We start from the raw sequence: 20,291 nt of genomic DNA, 5'->3' as shown, positions 1-20,291 counted from the left end.
GCGTAAACACAGGATAACACAAGATGAAGACAAACAGACTGAAGAAATTGCACTAAGGAAATTGAGAAAGTCTTCAGTCAAAGTCTTCAAACAGATATGAACAAGCACACATCAACAGAAATGAGGAAAATGATTGAGTTAAGGAAATAGAACCAGTAAGCTCAGTGAAGACAATGATTTGGTAGACCAGTTCCAACTGTAGTCTCAGTTGTACATCTGGTTGGAGCGGCTGAGTATTTAAACTCGGGGACATCCAGTCCCGAACACACAGTCCTCACCGTATTCTCCTTGAGCTAAATTCACACAGATCTCGCCCAATCACTCGTGGTAAGTCTTCAGGTGACTTCCGGACCTTCACAAACTCGATCACTCGGCGATCCACAATTCCTCTTGGATGCTCTAGACCTTGACGCCTAATCGTCTGGAAGAAGCACAGTCTTCAAAGGAAACAAGCGTCGGATCCATGCAGGATCAATCTCTTCAGTGATGCTCAATCACTTTGGGGTTTTGTAGGTTTGGGTTTGGGTTTTCCTCACTTGATGATTTTCACTCAAAGTCCTCGGAGGATGGGATGCTCTCAAATGACAAGTGTCAGTTTCTCTCAGAGCAGCCAACCAGCTAGTGGTTATAGGGGTGGCTATTTATAGCCTAGGGAGCAGCCCGACATGATAAGACATAAATCCCCTTCAATGATATGACCATTAGGTGGGTAGATATTTTGGGGCAGCTGGCGCATAGCACAGCAACGGTCGGAATTTTGACTCTCAAATTTCTCAGGGCTATCATGTTCCTCACTATGTAGGCAATCTGCACTGGCGAATTCCTAACTCCTCAGTTAGAACAAATTCCTTAAAGACCAGAAGAACTTCGTCTCTGTCACTGAAGAATATGACTGAACTGTGTGAGATTTCCAATGGCTTCACTTGAAGGGATTGGTAGGTGTAGGATTTTGAGTTGAGAATCACATGGAAATTTTTCCTTAGTATTTCCTCGACCCCCTTTAACAATACGGTGTTTCCTATGACTCAAGAAAGAGAAAATGAAACTATGAAATACAGAGTCTTCACGCTTCATGTTCCTCGAATGATTGCCAAGTCTTCAAGGTCACACCAATTTCTTCACTTTCAAAGTCTTTAGAAATCTTCAGATATCCAAAGTCTTCAGTTGAAGAACTTCATTTTTAGGGGTCGACTTTCTGTAAATATCAAACTCCTCATAGACTTATAGACCTGTGTACACTCACAAACGCATCAGTCTCTTAACCTATAAGTCTTCAATACACCAAAATCACTAAGGGGCACTAGATGCACTTACTAGACACATCAATCACTTTTAGATCTTCATCCCTATTATCAAGAAAACTAGAAGAACTCGCTTTTACAAAGCAATCCTTTTTTGCACGCATTCTAGCGGTTCTTTCTTTGCACTCACCAATGGAAATGCTCATGGCTTTGCGGGACTCATTGATATCATGCTTAGGTGGAATAGATCTAAGTTTCAAAGAATCAACATCAAGAGAAATTCTATCCACGTTCCTAGCCAACTCATAAATCTTAGGCAATTTTTCTTCAAGCAAAACATTGAAATTCTTTTGAGAAATCATAAAGTCTTTAACACTAATCTCAAAATCAGAGGGCAACTTATTAAAATTTCCATAAGAGTTGTTGTAGGAATTACCATAATTATTAGAGGAATTACTAGGGAACGACCTAGGATTAAAGTTTCCTTTTATAAGCGTTGTTACCAAAATTATTCCTACCAACAAAATTGACATCCATAGATTCATTATGATTCTCAATCAAAGTGGATAAAGGCATATCATTAGGATAAGAGGAAACACTCTTATTAGCAAACAATTTCATAAGTCCATCCATCTTTCCACTCAAAACATTAATCTCTTCTATCGCATAAACGTTTTTACTAGTAGATCTTTCGGTGTGCTAGTGAGAATAATTAATCATAATATTATCTAGGAGTTTAGTAGCTTATCCTAAAGTGATTTCCATAAAAGTGCCTCCCGCGGCCGAATCTAAAAGATTTCTAGAAGCAAAATTCAATTTGGCATAAATTTTTTGTATAATCATCCATAAATGCAAACCATGTGTAGGGCAATTACGTATCATTAATTTCATTCTCTCCCAAGCTTGTGCAACATGTTCATGATCAAGTTGCTTAAAATTCATAATATCGTTTCTAAGAGAGATGATCTTAGCGGGAGGAAAATACTTAGAGATAAAAGCATCTTTGCACTTATTCCAAGAATCAATACTATTTTTAGGCAAAGACGAAAACCAAGTTTTAGCACGATCTCTAAGTGAAAACAAAAATAGCTTCACTTTAACAATATCATTATCCACATCTTTATTCTTTTGCATATCGCACAAATCAACAAAGTTGTTTCGATGCGTAGCGGCATCTTCACTAGGAAAGCCAAAGAATTGATCTTTCATGACAAGATTCAACAAAGCAACATTAATTTCGCAAGATTCAACATCGGTAATAGGAGCAATCGGAGTGCTAAAAAATCATTGTTGTTGGTATTGGAAAAATCACACAATTTATTATTATCTTGAGCCATGGTGACAAACAATCCAACACACAAACACATAAGAGGCAAGCGAAAAAAAGGCGAACGGGAAAACAGGGCGAATAAAACGGCAAGGGTGAAGTGGGGGAGAGGAAAACGAGAGGCAAATGACAAATAATGTAATGCGAGGGATAAGAGTTTGTGATGGGTACTTGGTATGTCTTGACTTGTGCGTAGACTCCCCGGCAATGGCGCGAGAAATCCTTCTTGCTACCTCTTGAGCATGCATTGGTTTTCCCTTGAAGAGGAAAGGGTGATGCAGCAAAGTAGCGTAAGTATCTCCCTCAGTTTTTGAGAACCAAGGTATCAATCCAGTAGGAGGCTACACTCAAATCCCTCGTACCTGCACAAACAAATAAGAACCTTGCAACCAACACGATAAAGGGGTTGCCAATCCCTTCACGGCCACTTGCAAAAGTGAGATCTGATAGAGATAATAAGATAAATTGTTTTGGTATTTTTATGATATAGATTGGAAAGTAAAGATTGCAAGATAAAATAGATCGGAAACTTATATGATGGAAAATAGACCCGGGGGGCATAGGTTTCACTAATGGCTGCTCTCAAGATAGCATAAGTATTACGGTGGGTGAACAAATGACTGTCGAGCAATTGATAAAAAAGTGCATAGTTATGAGAATATCTAGGCATGATCATGTATATAGGCATCACGTCCGCGACAAGTAGATCGAAACGATTCTGCATCTACTACTATTACTCCACATATCGATCGCTATCCAGCATGCATCTAGAGTATTAGGTTTATAAGAACAGAGTAACGCATTAGGCAAGATGACATGATGTAGAGGGATAAACTCAAGCAATATGGTATAAACCCCATCTTTTTATCCTTGATGGCAACAATACAATACGTGCCTTGCTGCCCCTCCTGTCACTGGGAAAGGACACCGCAAGATTGAACCGAAAGCTAAGCACTTCTCCCATTGCAAGAAAGATCAATCTAGTAGGCCAAACCAAACTGATAATTCGAAGAGACTTGCAAAGATAACAAATCATACATAAAAGAATTTAGAGGAGATTCAAATATTGTTCATAGATAATCTTGATCATAAACCCACAATTCATCGGATCTCGACAAACACACCGCAAAAAGTATTACATCGAATAGATCTCCAAGAAGATCGAGGAGAACTTTGTATTGAGATCCAAAGAGAGAGAAGAAGCCATCTAGCTAATAACTATGGACCCGAAGGTCTCAGATAAACTACTCACACTTCATCGGAGATGCTATGGTGTTGATGTAGAAGCCCTCCGTGATCGATTCCCCCTCCGGCGAAGCGCCAGAAAAGGCCCCAAGATGGGATCTCACGGGTACAGAAGATTGTGGCGGTGGAAATAGGGTTTCGAGGTGCTCTCGGATGTTTTGGGGTATATGAGTATATATATGCGAAAGAAGTCGGTCAGGGGAGCAACGAGGGGCCCATGAGGGTGGGGGGCGTGCCCACCCCCCTGGGCATGCCTCCCTGCCTCGTGGCCGCCTCGTTGCTTCCTTGACATCCACTCCAAGTCTCATGGATTGCGTTTGTTCCAAAAACGATTCTCCTGAAGGTTTCATTTCGTTTGGACTCAGTTTGATATTCCTTTTCTGCGAAACACTGAAATAGGCAAAAAAAACAACAATTTGCACTGGGCCTCCAGTTAATAGGTTAGTCCCAAAGATAATATAGAAGTCTACAATAAAGCCCATTAAACATTCAAAACAGATAATATAATAGCATGGAACAATCAAAAATTATAGATACGTTGGAGACGTATCAGCGGCTTCAGGAATTTGCAACCGGGTATTCATGTGTATTCATTTTGCCAAAATCATTGTTGTTTTTCAAAAATTGTCACTGTTTTTTCGAAATCAACACTGTTTTGTAAAAGTCATGGATATTGACATGAAGACCCAAGAATACCCCTAGCGCCGCCCCTGCATGGTCGAAGACTACCACCGCCGCCCCTCTCGACCTAGATGGCCACTCGACCCTACTAGCAAGCCGCCCTTCTCCGCGCCCACGGCAAGCTTGGATTGGCACCATGGGACGAAGGATCTCTCAGCCGGTTAGGTTGCACCGGATTTCGATTTGTGCGGTTCAAGGGCTGAGGCTGTCCGTCGGGAACGTTGCGGCCAAAGACCTAGATGACCACTTCGATCGTATTTGCAAGCGGCTTGTACTACATTTGCCAAACGCGCATGTCATTGCACTGTCAACTCCTCCCTCCCTTGTGTTTACACATGTCCTGTATATCCATACTTACTTGATCTATAAAACCAAAAGCAAGCCCAGCTTACCTGGCCTCCCCATTTTTGCTCCAAAAGTTGTGGTCATTTCGTCGAGTACTCTGCGTGTGCTTGTGCTTGTGTTTGGAGGCCACCCCACCTTGCTCGGCTCCTCGCCGAGTGAATTGCAAAAAACCACTACATTTCAAGTTTAGTTTTAGAATTGCCACCATATTTCTTGGGCGCCCAAAAAGCTACCGTTTTTCTTGCTGATTTTCTCAATAAACATTGATGATTGATCTGGAGAGAGATAATCCAATTTCTGACAGGCCCACTGACCAGTGCCATGTGGCAGTAAAAGTCAGCTCAAACGGTGTTGACCGTTAACTTGGACATGGAGCCACCTATCAGCACACTTGTATCTTTGAGACCTTCTTCTTCTCTTTGTGACATTCACTCAAACAGCTTGGATGCGAGGGAGGTTGCAGAAAGGTGGCTTGCTGGCCTGCACCCCGCGCTGCCTGTACAAGCTCGCTGGCCTGCGCACACAAGCAACGGCGACGAGCAGCAAGTAGCAGTAGCACGCGTCAAGCTAGCTGCTGCGCTGCCTGTACAAGCTCGCTGGCCTGCGCACACAAGTAGCGGCAACAAGTAGCATGTAGCAGCAGCACGCGTCAACAGTGGCGGAGGCAGGAATAATTTCCAGGTGTGGCGAAGTTTATGAATGAAAAAAAATCATGTACAACTCAACTATGAAAAGAGCTCACTAGAATATTAGATAAATATTACTTGGTGTTCAACAAATGCAACCAAAATCCAAAATTTAAGTGTGGGCACTCTACATTCCTCATTTGATGAAGATTACATGGATGATATTGATTGTCAATGTATCATCTATATTAACTAGACTGCCATAAAGATGACCTATAAAACATAAAAACCACAGATAAATCATGAATTAATAACTGGTAGGATATAATGATAGAAACCCCCATTATGCAAGTGAAGATAGTTAGAAAGAATACATACCCAATGAAGGTTTACTTTGATTAAGTAGACTGTGGTAGTGACATTCTTCTACTGGCTTCCGCAAAAATACACATTAAATCTGTAGAAACCACAAGAAACACTAATTGGTTAGTGAACAATTGAATAATGTTCGTTCATGTGATTCGAGCAAGTAATATGACAATTCATCTAATGCGACCAAGGGGAAGAAGGACAATGAAATTACATCTTTCATTACATACTTATTAATTCTTTTCTTGGGTGGCGTCATCTGCAAACCCTAGCGGACTCGGCGAGTTGCAGTCTTCGCCGATCGCGGCCTCTCGGTGTCCTTGTCGCCGGTTGCCGCCTCGCCGGTCGCAGGTCCCGTCCTGTGCGCCCACAGCCTACTGACTGCCGACTGCCGTGCGCCCGTGCGGCCGTGCCCTAGCTAAGTGCTGCCGCCTCTCCGTCCCTCGCGGACGAGTCCTCAAGTAGTCGAGGCCGAGCAGCCGTGCTGCGGTGCTAGTGCTACGTGAATGAGTCAGCCCATGGTCATGGCCCACCACTCAATAGGCATCAACCAAGCCCAATACGAGGCACACTCTCAAATCCTGAAAATTGTGCTGATGGGCTAATAATAGTCGTATATATACGTATTTTCACGGCAGTTTAGGTATGGCGTTCGCCAAACCACGCCAGATTGCTAGCTTCGCCCCTACGCGTCAAGCTATCTGTTGTGCTGCCTGTACAAGCTCGCTCGCCTGCGCACACAAGCAGCGGTGACAAGCAGCAAGTAGCAGCAACATGTGTCAAGCTAGCTGCCGCGCTGCATGTACAAGCTCAGTGGCCTACGCACACAAGTAGCAGCGACAAGCAGCAAGTAGCAGCAGCACGCATCAAGCTAGCTACCGCGCTGCCTGTACAAGCTCGCTGGCCCGCGCACACAAGCAACGGCGACAAGCAGCAAGTAGCAGTAGCACGCGTCAAGCTAGCTTCCATGAGGTAGCACGCGCACACGAGCAGTACCTCCACGGCGAGCTCGGTTCGCGCCGCTGGTCGGACGACGATGTGGGACATGACGCGTCTAGGAAGTGAAGGTCTGAGTAGCCCGTGTTAGGGCCCCATCCACGATTCCCTCTCCTCCTCTCCTTCTCAGTTCTCTCACCGGAGCTCCTCCTCCTCAGCCCCTCCCACATTGGTCGCCTCCCCATGAGCAGAGCACTGCAGGGCCCTCCACCCATCTCCCGATATACTCACCCTCCTCCTTCATCCCACCTCCTACACCCGCTCGGCCAACCATGGATGTAGGGATGGCAATGGGGACAATCCCCTATGGGGACCCATAGAACATCCCCGTACCCATCTATTCCCCATCACCCCATCCCCATCCCCGTTTGCATGACCGGGGATGAAATTTTCCCATACCCATGCCCCACTGGGGAGTGGGGCCCCATTAGGGTCCCCATCCCCATAAACAAATAATCATATATATAATATGATAAAATACAATCAATATTTATTAAAGTGAAATAACAAATAAAAATGCACTAATAATGGTACATGGCGACAAGATGTTGTATGCACCATGGTTGAACACATAACAAGCCATAATGGGCATGTTTCCAACACAAATATCATAGAAATATTGAATAGCGTGAGCACACGCTTGAAGAGAGTATCAATGCAAACACCACATTTAATAAGGATGAAATTTGTCTGACTCGCTTGACATAATTTATTGACTACAAAATTTGTCTGACTCGCTTGACATAATTTATTGACTCCAACATAAGGTTCCATGTGACCATAACTAACTTAAGGTAAACATGATCATGCGCAAAAGTATTGCAGAGGTAGCAAGCTAACAGCTACAGCCTTGGTATGTGTTCGGCATCATTGTTTGTTGAAGTTGAGTTGACTTGTAGGAAGTACAGAAGGAACCCCCTCTATAGTGTGATGCGCTGCAGAAACACATACGACAACCATAAAAAAATGCTTGATGAATAGATAAAAATCTTTGAAGTATGAAAATGGTGCCATGTACAATCTTAGATTGACTCACCTCTAAACCTTCTTGTATATCATCAAGGCAACTCCAGAAACTAGCAGCCTCGGTCTTCTCATCATCTACATGTGACATGTCCAAAAAAACAGAAACATAAATTTAATCATAAAACTAGAAAATAGAAATGGTTAAAGGATCAAATGATAGAGAAATGTGCAAACCTTTAGTTTTGTTTCTCTCCCAGTTTTGTGAACACATTAAAGCCTCTAGCAAATCAAGGGTCAGACGACTGCGGTGCTCACTAAGTACTCTTCCACTTCTACTGAAAGCTGACTCGGAAGCTACTGTAGTTACTGGGATGGCAAATATATCACGTGCAATAGCCCTCAAAGTTGGGTAGCGTGAACCAGCAACATTCCACCATCCCAACACATCAAAATTCTCTTGATTAGCTGGCACATACTCATCATCCAAGTAGCGGTCTAACTCTGTTCTGGATAAACTGGTTGCAGGCCTCTTTCTAGCTACTCGTGCACTGAAGATGGACATCACCTCGTTAGCTTCCATTGCAGAAATGGACACAGACTGGGCTTCTGTATTCTCTTGCTCACTCTCCATTTGATATTCAAGCATCAGGCTAGACACTAACTCACGGATCTCATGAACTTTACTCTCACAATCAATAATGGACTCGTCACCAAGGAGCATTTCAAAGCACACATGCAGCATATCAATCTTAAACTGTGGATCAAGGAGTGTAGCAATACCCATGAGGCCTTGGATATCAGACCAGTACTTGTCAAATTTTGCACTCATAGCATCTGACATAGCTTCTATAATTTCATTCCCACACTTCGATCACTTCCTTATATTCATTTTAATTTCACAGATCTTAGGAAAGTAAATATTAGCAGTCACATACTGAGTCCCAGAAAATATTTCAGTAATGTCAGCAAACAACTTAAGCCTATCACAGACTTCTCCACAAAATATCCAATCATCATCACTAGGAGCACAAGTAAAGGTCTTTTCTCGCTGCCTCAAGCGATTAAATACACTCTTGTAGCGTAAAGCAACACTGAGCATAAAGTACGTAGAGTTCCATCGTGTTTTCACATCAAGGGATAATTTTTTACTTTGGTCTACTTTCAGCATCTTGGCAACCTCTTGAAAATTCTCTATTCTCTTAGGTGTGCTAGTCCAGAATGCAACACTATCACGGATTTTCTCAATCGATTCTTCTAACACATCCAAACCATCCTTGACTATCAGGTTAAGAATATGCGCACAACAACGCATATGTAAAAGCTTGCCACCTAACATAAGCTTACTTGGACCTATCAGATTCTCTAATATGGGAATGCAAGCATCATTTGTTGTGGCATTATCAACAGTCAATGTAGATACCTTATCTTCCAGATACCATTCGACCAGTGCATCATGAAGTATCTCGGCAATTACACGAGCTGTATGTGGTGCTGGAACATAAATAAATCTGCATATAAAAATGCAAAAGCTTGTTATTAGAGACTATGTTATACAATGGTGGTGCAGTTTGCATAAAAAAATAACACAAAATATATGACCAAAAATACCTCATAATATAGCTCTGAAGCTTCCAGGATTCATCAACGAAATGTGCTGTGATAGACATGTAGCCTCTTTTCTGATGTTCAGACGTCCACATATATGTAGTGATAGCCACCCTGCTTTTATTTTTCTCCATGTAGTTGATAGCCCTCTTCTTTTCAATTTTATAGCTATCTAAGATGTCACTCCTAATAGTATTTCTTCTCACCATCTTAAATAATGGCTGGAGTGCAGAAACAAATTTTCTAAACCCAATGTGATCAACAATTGACAGAGGATAGTCATGGAGAAGAATCATGGAACCAAGAGCCTTTCTAGCAACATCCTGGTCAAAAGTATAGTTCTCTACAGCAACTTTCCCACCTTGTACATTCGAACTATACCTCAAAGAAGTTTGCTTCTTGGTGTCCGCAGGCCTCTTGCGATATGGACATATCTTTAAATGGTCAAGGAGATGCTTCGTTCCATTTCTTGTTTCCCCTCCAAGCTTCTTTGAGCACCAGTTACACTTGGCCTTCATCATGTTCTTCACTTTTACTTTCTTAAACTCCTTCCAAACAGGAGATGTCAACTTCCTCCTAGGACGAACGACTACTTCTTCTGCTTCATTTTCTTCCTCTTGTGCTTCATCTTCTTCGCTGTCTTCCTCTATGACAACTGAATCTGTATTCATGGGCTCAGCCTGTGATACTGGTACCTCATCAGCTTCATGTTGAGGGGATGTCAGAGTAGGAGCGGTGACTAGGCTGCTGCTTCCAGCGGTGGAATCCAATGGATCAAGGATCTACAAGATGAAAGAAGTTTAAAACATATGATTTTGTTCATCAGTATAGTACAGTACTGCTACCCCATGTTGAAAATGCTACTTATCTCCCACTACGTGGAAAGAATAAAGGGATATGCATTGATTTGCACACACTAAATTATTATCACGTTAAATGCAAGAATATATATGGTATTGAGTAATATATGTAGTTACCAATTACATAATGATCATGAAAAAAATGATACTACATTTATCATAGGCATGCGTACAAATCAATTCATGTAAATAGACTGTTGTGGTAGTAAAGAAGTGTGAAAAATCATAATCAATCATTATGTGATTATGATTTCTGAAACTACTGACTAATTATTCAGTGCTAGCACGGCACAATTCAGAACTGACTCTCCCCCAAAAATTAGTGGATGATGATTGATGAACAGTACTAAAATCAATCTAAAAGTTTGCAAGCCAAGGGTCGACGAAAAACAACTAAATCTTAAAAATTGTGGATGACGACCAGTACTAAATCAATCTAAAATTTCAGCTTCATGACCGAATCTAAAAAGTCTGGACGCCGATCAGTACTACAAGATACTACATGTGAGACATACATGAAAAACAATCTTCACAAATTCCAATCTCCATCATGTATGGGCCAATCTCCATCAGCAGAAGATGTCCACGCCGGAGCATGAGGGCCAATCAACTAGAAGGACGGCGGGCAGGGAGCACGGCTAGGCGTGGCTAAGGACGGCGGGGCACGGCGGCCGGCGAGGAAGGCACCTGCGCCGTCGTCGGACTCTATGGCGGGGAGTGGCTCAGGGGGACGGCGCACCTGCGCCGCCGCCGCCGCCGCCGGCCTCTGCTAGGTCGAAGCTGTCGGCTTCTCCTATCCCCTTCTTTTTTCTAGTCGCTCGAAGAGGATAAACACGATTACACGAGAGAGAGAGAGAGAGAGAGAGAGAGAGAGAGCGCACCGTGGAGATGGATGGCTGTAGTAGACGAGGTGATGGCCGTCCGGCTGCTGGTGCCTGGGTCGTGGCTGATGAATTTGATGCATCAGCGTTACCTAGGAACCTTGAGCTATGGCGTTGTGCTTCTCCTGTTGCTGCAGATCTAGTAGGACGTGTTGACTTCGTCATGGCGGCGGCTGAGGTGAGCACGATAAGATGAGAGCTAGGGTTATTAATTTTTTAGGGTTGACTTCGTCCTGTATATATAGACATATATATGGTCCTACATGTCATATGTAAAATGCGGGTCCCCGTTGGGTAGCGGGTCTGGGGACTAGCATACCATCCCCATCCCCGTTGTACTCTATGGGGAATAAATAAGTTCGGTAAATATCCCCATGGGGAAGATTTTCACCCATCCCCTGCCCCTAATGGATGAAATCCCCATGGGTTTGGCGGGTATGGGGCCCCATTGCCGTCCCTTGATGGATGCCTCTTCTTGCACTGGCGCCATGACCACGGCTCGGTAGCAGCTCACGCCGCCAACCAGTGGGCCCGGTATGTCAGGAATTGGATTAATTCGCTCCAAATCGATCATTAGTGTTTATTGAGAAAATTAGCAAGAAAAGTGGTAGATTTTTGGGGCGCCCAAGGAATGTAGTGGCAATTCCAAAACTAAACCTAAAATGTGGTGGTTTTTTGCAATTTACTCCGGCTCGCCTCAGTGCTCCCCCTTGGGTCATGGGTGCTCCGAAACCTCTTCAAGGCCCCAATGGAGTCCCTCTTCCTCCACTCATCGTTGCCTCGCCCGGGACAAAACACGCTCCGTAGGCTCCTTATGGAAATTCAGTTTATTTTGCCGTGTGAAACCATCTGTCTTTTAAAATGGATGGGCACCTTAATTACTATACTAACAGTTGTGCCATCACTAAGTGCAGCCAGCCATTGTGCTAATATGGCTATTCCCTTGTATGCTTCTTCAGGTCTTTTGCCTTATTTCAGCACCCAAGTTACACACATTTCATAAATCTCCCTTTTCTTTATATAAAGTGTATTTGTTTTTTCAAAAGTCAAACAAGTGCTTGTTTGACCAAGTTTTTTAGAAAAAATATATCAATATCCACAATGTCAAATTTGTGTCATTTGACCCATCGAGAAAAGTAGTGTTGTATTTTATCTATTATATATTGCAGATGGTGATATTTTACTCTATAATCTTGGTCAAACATTCAAATGGTTGACTTGCACGAAAATCGATACACCTTATATTATGGAACGGAGGGAGTAATAAGGATGGTTATTCGACTTTCCTTACAGCAAACTCTTCCAAAAAAGTGAGACCTGACTTTAAACTCAAATTCACAGTTTCCAGATTTCATAGAAACTAAAGGACAAGCTAGACAGAGGCAACAATGTTGAGTAGACTACAAGCAAATATACATGATAGTGTTGTCCGTAAGAAAATACACACATATGATTGGAAATATACAACAACATACAAATTTAACTAAAAATTTATCAACAAGATGCAACATTTAGGGCATATATCAACTCGAGTCAGGCATTGCTTGGATATGTTTGGACTGTTCTTCGGGGTGAAAACCTAGATTCGGACTATGGGTGGTTGGATTCGGTGACGATGGCGCTTAAGCATCACTCCCTTTCTGAAGACGTTGCTGTTGAAGAACATCATCATCTCAGTGATGTCAAGAAATAGTTGGTGCTGATATGGTCATTGTTGTAGCTTGCAAATTGCAAATTAGATCGCTTTGGGTTTTCTTTTTTCCTTGCCTACACATAATTTTGGTCTTAAATGACTTTGCTATTGCCGACGTGTTTTTGCGTGTGTTGGTGTTGGCTGTGTGCATTCTAACTATGCAGAGACTTGGTGTGTGCTCATTGTGTTTGTATCATCTTGATGCTTCATTTTAAGACAATAAAATTCACCCTTTGTCGAAAAAAATTAGCTTGAGTCACATCCCAAAATGGGAGATGGTGATCCAATTTTCTATGTCAGTATGCTCGATCCTAATTGATTTTGTTCTTATTGTCAAGCTCAAGGTACTGTAGCACCAGGTGTTTGTGCAGTGTTGCTATTCATGCGGGGGGTTAGATTCGGTTTCGTAGCTTTTACTAAGAAAAGGCTTAGCGCCCTACTTTATACTTCCTCCGTTCCAAATTAGATGTTTTAGTAGGCTAAAATAGACTAACAAAACGTCTTATAATTTAGGCCGAAGATAGTAGAAAGCAAACAAGGTTCGGTCTGGGGATGCCAGCTTACAATCCAGAGGAACTTAAAAGAAGAAAAACAAAGTCACAAGATTCAACATTTTCACTTTATAACTCCCATTCATCAGGTAAAAAAAGCCTTGGAAAATTACAGAACGAGAGTGTGTAAGGGAGAAATTATTCAATAATGAAGGCGTTCAAAAGCACGGGCCATCACTAACAATGTCATCTGACGAGAAGAAAGATAAAAATGCAGAATCTGTAGGGATGGTGCTGCTACTCAGAGGTCATGATCTATTCCTACACATCAGTGGAAAGAAGCAAACTTCCCAGAGATCACGCCATGAGAACAATCTCCAAAACTACTACCTTCTCTCATCTCATCAAACCTGACATAAGTACTTCATTGTAGTAGTACATCATCTTCATATGGTAGCTACCTGAAGCAATCATCGAAGAATCAATTTTTCCAGCAACAACCTACACAAGATCTTGAAAGGCAATCTCGCCCATCAGCAGCCTCACAAGATTTGCTCTGAGTTGGCTCACTTGCTCCGAGTCCACTTCTATCAACAATTCTGCCAATCCAACTGCCACCTACACCCTCCGACCACCAACGCGTGATGGTTCTTGCAATCCATCACATAAACTCCACAGTCCCAACCATTCTCTTGTTGAGGGGTCGGCACTTGAATGACGTGTTCCTCCATTCCAGGGTAGAGGCGCTGAAGGGAAGCCGTAAGCTGGATTGCTGCCCGAATGTTTCTACCGGCAGCACTATCATGGCGCGCCAACTTGGCTGCTCTTGAGTGTCGAAGAACACAACCAGTACCAATGGATCCTGCCTACAACTTCATGATTCTCGTTGTCGTTGACAGCAAACAAGCCAAAGTCAAGTGATGCCAAGTCAAATCCATGTTCCAGTGGGATCTGTCTAGAGTGTGCAATAAGCTGGGTAGTGTTAACACCAACAAATCGTATATGCGCTTCTCTTACAGCCAAGTTTGATAGATAGTCAAAGAATTGATTGAGGATGCTATCACTCAGAAATACCGGACCTTCCTTTCTTGTATAGCACCCGCCAAGATGTTGTCGGTGCTTGTGATGCTGCTTGTCGAGTTTTTGCTGCTAGAGGTCTTGGTGTTGTGAGTGTCGGGGATCTTCCTTGTCTTGGAAGCGCTAGAGGTATTGATGATGTTGATGGTGTTGCTGTTGTTGTTCTCCTGGTGCTGATGTTCTCCTGGTGTTGCTACTGCCGTTCTCCTGGTGTTGATGTTGTTGTAGTTGTTGTTCCATGCTGCTAGAGTTGTTCTCCCTTTGGTGTTGTAGTAGTTCTTCTTGGCAGTCTTGGTATGGCTAGGGGAGAACATCTCCTTCTCAGTGCTCTTCTTCAATAAAAGTTCCTCCTCAATGAAGTTTAAACCCATCCTTTCTGCCTCGAATAAGACTAAGTTCCACTTAATTTTTCTGCAATGAATTAGGAATCCGATGAGCATCTGATAATTTCTATAAGCTGATATAAAATTCAAATGCAATGGGGGGGGGGAGGAAGAAAGCTTACATTGTTCTTGCCTTGCTTTCAACTGGTGAAGCATTGTGACACCTCTGAACTGCCTTCAGGACCTCCTCCTCTCGGTAAATTTCTCTTCAGTTGGTCTGCACCAGACTTTGTGGCCACCATCGAAGCAGGTTTCTTTGTCTGCTGCATGCCACCTCTTGCTCTGCTTGCCAACATGTTGGGATGGCGATTCCTGGGGTCACCAGAACCAGTCTCGATTGCCTCCCACGTGTCCTTCCTTGGCAGCGGAGGTAGTGCGCTGTGATGAAAGAACCCCAACTGGCAAGCATCGACAGAGAAGATCAGTAGACCGGCCAACATCATCTTAGTTTCTTGCATCTCTTCTTTGCTATCATGCCCCTCGACAATACGAGCCATCAATGTTTCGCAGTTGGAGTGCCAGTGATGCACTTGATGGTCTGCGCCCTCACCTCCGAGCGTTTGGTATTTGAAGTTTCTTGCAAATGACATGCAACATCGCCGGAGGATCTCGCTGTATTTGGCCTCCATAATCAGGGTGACAAACCTGCCAATGCCCGGCCAGACCCTCTTTGGTTGCGGACGCTGAGCTAGCCCCGAGTAACCATGGATGGCATCGAACCCCTTCCTGGACAAGCGAACCCCGAGCTTGGTCAGCTGTATCCCCCCGCCCCCCAGCTCTTATGGTTTCCATCGAAGTCGGTCAACATGACATATGGATCGTCCATGTATAACCTATCATTTTCAAACATCATCTAAAAATAATGTTACTCATTGTAAAAGCGAACGAGCCTGGCCACAACCACGAAGACAATGTAGCGACCATCATATGTCAGTCAATTGCTGGAGGTCAAATAAATAGTTTTTATACCAAAATTTTATACTTTATTTTTATTTTTATCATACTACAATATTAAACATTATGAAGTTTATTATTTAGTTGATATATTTAACCACATAGTTTAATTGACATAGTTAACGAATGTTCTTTTTTATCGGTTGTAACATATATATCAGTAATCACTTTGTTTATACTAAATTTAAATTAAGTGATGTAACAAAATTATATTTGAATGATGTTTGTGACAATTCCACAAATTATATAGTGCAAAGATACGTATTTGTATTTATGCCCATATGTTAATGTATAGTTTAGTTTCATAAAATATCATGCTAGAGGTTTCTAAAGATTAATATCTTAACGGTGATGTTGCCCAGATGTTCGCTGGGAGAGGGGTGGCAAGCGAACGCTATTTGATAGTTGTTTTAGCTGTGAAGAAAAATCAAACGACGAAAATTTTTAAACGAAAAATGTCTTCTTTGAAGAAACTGCGACCTAAAGCATTCGCGTGTGTCACCTTCCTGACGAACGGTCGCTAGTTATGAGCGTCCTATCTTAAAGTGGTTTCTAGTGTATTACTAGATGTGCACATTTATAGAACCTTAGTGCAAATTGTATCATTTGCAAATGTGTCGCAAGTTAGATTCTATAGTAAGTTCAACATATGCATGGTAGTGAACTATCACAAATCATCCATGAACATAATCATATAACCAATTTAGTTATGATTACATACCATTTGTCTATTTGGTACGCTCATCTCATCTGGACATTTGGTTTCATATGGTATCTATTGTGTACAAGAGCTCTTGCCCGTTTCTAAAATAAAAATTTCTATACGAATTAAACATAAAAAAATCTAATTTACATATATTTCAGCATAACTTGTAGGACATTCATCAGAGGGAGAGAGAGAGCCTAGAAAGCTAACTAACTTTACGAAAGGATCTAACAAATTTTAACTTCTTTTACAAATTTTGGGCTCAACAATAAAGTAGGTTGTCTAGATATGCAACCAGATGGACAACCTATATGACAAGCACAACAAGCCACGAGTGAAAGCTAAAGAGTAAACACAATATAATGAGATTGCACAAAAGAAAATGATACAACATGTGTTGAATGTTAGCCTACAAACATAATTCTTGATCATGTTCTTCTGTTTGGGAACCCAACTAGGCTCCTCCCTAGGGGCAACTCAAAGTCACTACCACTGGGTTCAGCAAATACCTCCTGCTCATCCTCAGTAATACGGGGCTCAGAGTTGTTCTTCTTCTTCTCCAGCTTCTTGGCCTCATGAATCACAAGTCTCTCAAGAAAGGTCAAAGGCACATTGGACCTACACACGACCCACTTTGCATTCAGAAATGCCATGATATAAGGTGCATTTCCTGTTCATCGGCAAATAGAACATCTCATTCCATGAAAATGTGGGACATCGGGTGGCACACCTTTTCCCTTCAATCCTCTTGTGAGTATGAAGCATGAGATCACTAAGACAGCCATGAATCTGGTCCTGGATGCCCACCTTGGGGATGAGAATGGAGCGGCAGATGTGGTGCAGGGTATCATAGTTTGGCTTCAAATCCTTTGAGTCATCCATCACACCTCTCCCATGAATATATAGCTCACCAGAATATTATTGTCTTGCCCGAGCCCTGTCATGCGAATGGAAACCCATTGGATCCTTAATATAGCCTTCACACTCATTTACTTGTTGACTCAAGGGATGCGACCCATGTAGGAAACAAGAATATCTTTTCTTTCAAACTATCGTGGTTCGAGAGGGGGGTTTCATTGACCTTTTAGCCCAGGAATGGGTTAAGGAGACAAGAGGCTAGTCGGACATTGAAAGATGGCAACATAAGATTAAACATTTGCGCCAGTTCTTGAGTGGCTGGGCAAAAAAATGAAAGTGGCATATATAAAATGGAAAGTGAAAGGCTTCTACAACTTATTAATGAGTTGCATCTAAAGATGAATTCAGCTTGCTAGACGTGAATAGCCGGACTACTAAGACAGAAGCCGAGGAGAAGATTATGAAACCTACTTCGAGAAGAAGAGATGAAATGAGCACTTAGAGCTAAAGTGCGATAGGGAGCCGAGGGTGATAATAATACACAATTTTTCCATATGATTGCAAATGAAAAACACAGAAAGAAGAAAATTATTCAGTTAGAACAGGATGAGGATACAATTGGGCCATGAGAACCTAAATTAGTATATCTCTAACTTCTATAAAAAACTTTTTGGAGCATCAGAGGAGAATTTGTGTCGGTCGATGAGCACGTGGTTGGGGATCCACCTCAATTTGGGACTGACGAGAATGAGATTTTTCCCGCGCCCTTCACAGAGAAAAAGGTGTTTGAGGAGATGGCACAAATGAAAAATAATAGGGCACCAGGACTGGATGGCTTCCCAACAGAGTTTTATAAGAGATGTTGGAAGGGAGACCTTATGCCCATGTTCCATGATCTTTTCAATGGCCAACTACAGTTATTCCACCTAAACTTTGGAACGATAACACTGTTGCCAAAGAAGGAGGAGGCAGTTCGTATTGAGCAGTTCAGACTGATTTGTTTGCTTAATGTGAGCTTCACTTTTTTACAAAAGTTGGTACGAATTGCGTGACACGGATTATACATAGTGTGGTACAACCGACTCAGACAACTTTAATGTTAGGCCGACACATACTAGAGGGGGTTATCTTCAAGAGAATCAAAATTTTCATGTTCGGAAGATTAAAGTACCATTAAGAATAAAAAATTCATGTGGTTTCTACACAAGGAAGTAATTCTGACTAAGGATAACTGGTTAAAGCGCAGATGGGGGTGTAGTAAATGATGTTGGTTCTATCAGCAGGATGAAAGTATAAAACACCTCTTTCTCAAATGCCCACGCCATGCCCAAGCTATTCTCTTACATCTTACAATACATGTAGGCTTCAACGCCAGTCCTCCAAATAGTATTAACGCATTATTTGAGACGTGGCTAAATGGAGCTGAGCCCAAAATTGCAGCACATATTGGAATCGGAGTATGCGCATTACTTTGGGGTATATGAAACTGCTGAAATGATGATCTAGAGACAAACTCTTACAAAAAATTGTAGGTAATATACAGAGCAACTGCTTGGAGCCGTACATGGTTGTCACTCATAATCATGCAGAAGCCAAGGAGCATATGGCTATTGGGTGCAACCGTTGCGGGGTGGTAGTACGGGATACTTACATGATGATCCAATAATAGGTTAGGTGATTAGTCATCTTGTTCTAGTTTTGCTGGTTGTGGCAACTTTTATCTTTATTACATTTCAGCTCCTCGTGCGAGCTTGTGCCAAACTATAGACCTTGTTGTTTGCTTAATAATATGACTGCATGCATCATATTAATGCAAAGAGAGGGTAATCCTTCTTTTTTTGGAAATAGAGGCTTTACCCCCGGCCTCTGCATCGGAATGATGCATGCAGCCATCTTATTAAAGAGTCTCGAAATAGCACAAAGTCATAAAAGTATTACAGCTCGCAAGCGGAGCGCGGGTAATCCTCCTTCTAAAAAAGAAACCTTTAGCAGTTCCGCTAGAGCTAGAGCTAGTGCCACCCATTACACAATTCCCAACAAAATATCGTTCTCGGTAGTCTCCCCCAAAGTACAGATATCACACACACATTTTTTGAGTGTAAACTTTCGCCGCTTTATTAATTAAAAGAGAGCCGAAATCTCATCCGAAATATGCAAAATGCAGTCTGATGGTGAAGAGAGCCACACAAAGTTCAGTTCATCTCTTATTCCCACCTTAGCTAATCTATTAGCAACGACGTTTCCACTACGGCTAACCCATGAAACTTTAAAATCATCAAACTCCTTCAACCTCGACTTGACATCTTCGACAGTTGGTCTCGCGGCAGAAAAATTCCTCTCCTGGTTATTGAGCATGGACGCCACTCCTACCGAATCACACTCAAGATGGAGCTTGCCAACCCCAACTCTTCTCGCCAGCTCAATCGCCTTCTTGCACGCCAGGAGTTCCACCATCTCCAGGTCGGTCGTTGTCGAAATGACATGGCATGAAGCCGCTCGGAACGCCCCCGCATGGTCATGCAGGATGACTCCAATGCCTCCCTTCCCCATGTGCTTCGCCATCACACCATCTGTATTTGCTTTGATCCAGCCCGTATCTGGTGTTTCCCACACCCCTCTCTCTTTTGGTAGCTTCGGCGCCACCTGTGAATCTCTTCCCATTCTTTGACAAGTGCAGCAATTGTATGTGATATTTCATGTGCTGCAGTAATTTTCCGCCCATCTCGCGCATCATTACGTGCTAGCCACAGTCCATAAACAGCTTGTACCATAACAGATTTCTCAAGATCCGGTGCCTGTGCAAACCACTCCAGCAACCAATTAGCCAACTTGCTCTGGGAATCGATATCGCATGGTGGGTTAGCCACCGAGACTCCCAACTCCGAGCTAAGTTGCTTCCAAAAACACACCGAATGCGAGCACCCCCAAAACCGATGGTACCCGGTTTCTTCGCGTCCACAAGCCACACAGAATGCACCTGCCTTGAT

General features: G+C 42.6%; 1 pseudogene; it reads right to left on the bottom strand.

The window, feature by feature from the left end:
* Nucleotides 1-13,827: 13,827 nt before the first annotated feature.
* On the bottom strand, nt 13,828-14,774 carry LOC119292945 (annotated as a pseudogene).
* Nucleotides 14,775-20,291: the final 5,517 nt, after the last annotated feature.

Source organism: Triticum dicoccoides, chromosome 4B (assembly GCF_002162155.2).
Source record: "Triticum dicoccoides isolate Atlit2015 ecotype Zavitan chromosome 4B, WEW_v2.0, whole genome shotgun sequence".
NCBI classification, from domain to species: Eukaryota; Viridiplantae; Streptophyta; class Magnoliopsida; order Poales; family Poaceae; genus Triticum; species Triticum dicoccoides.
The sequence above is the reverse complement of the archived record's forward strand: the minus strand, read 5'-3'. Positions and strand labels throughout refer to the sequence as shown.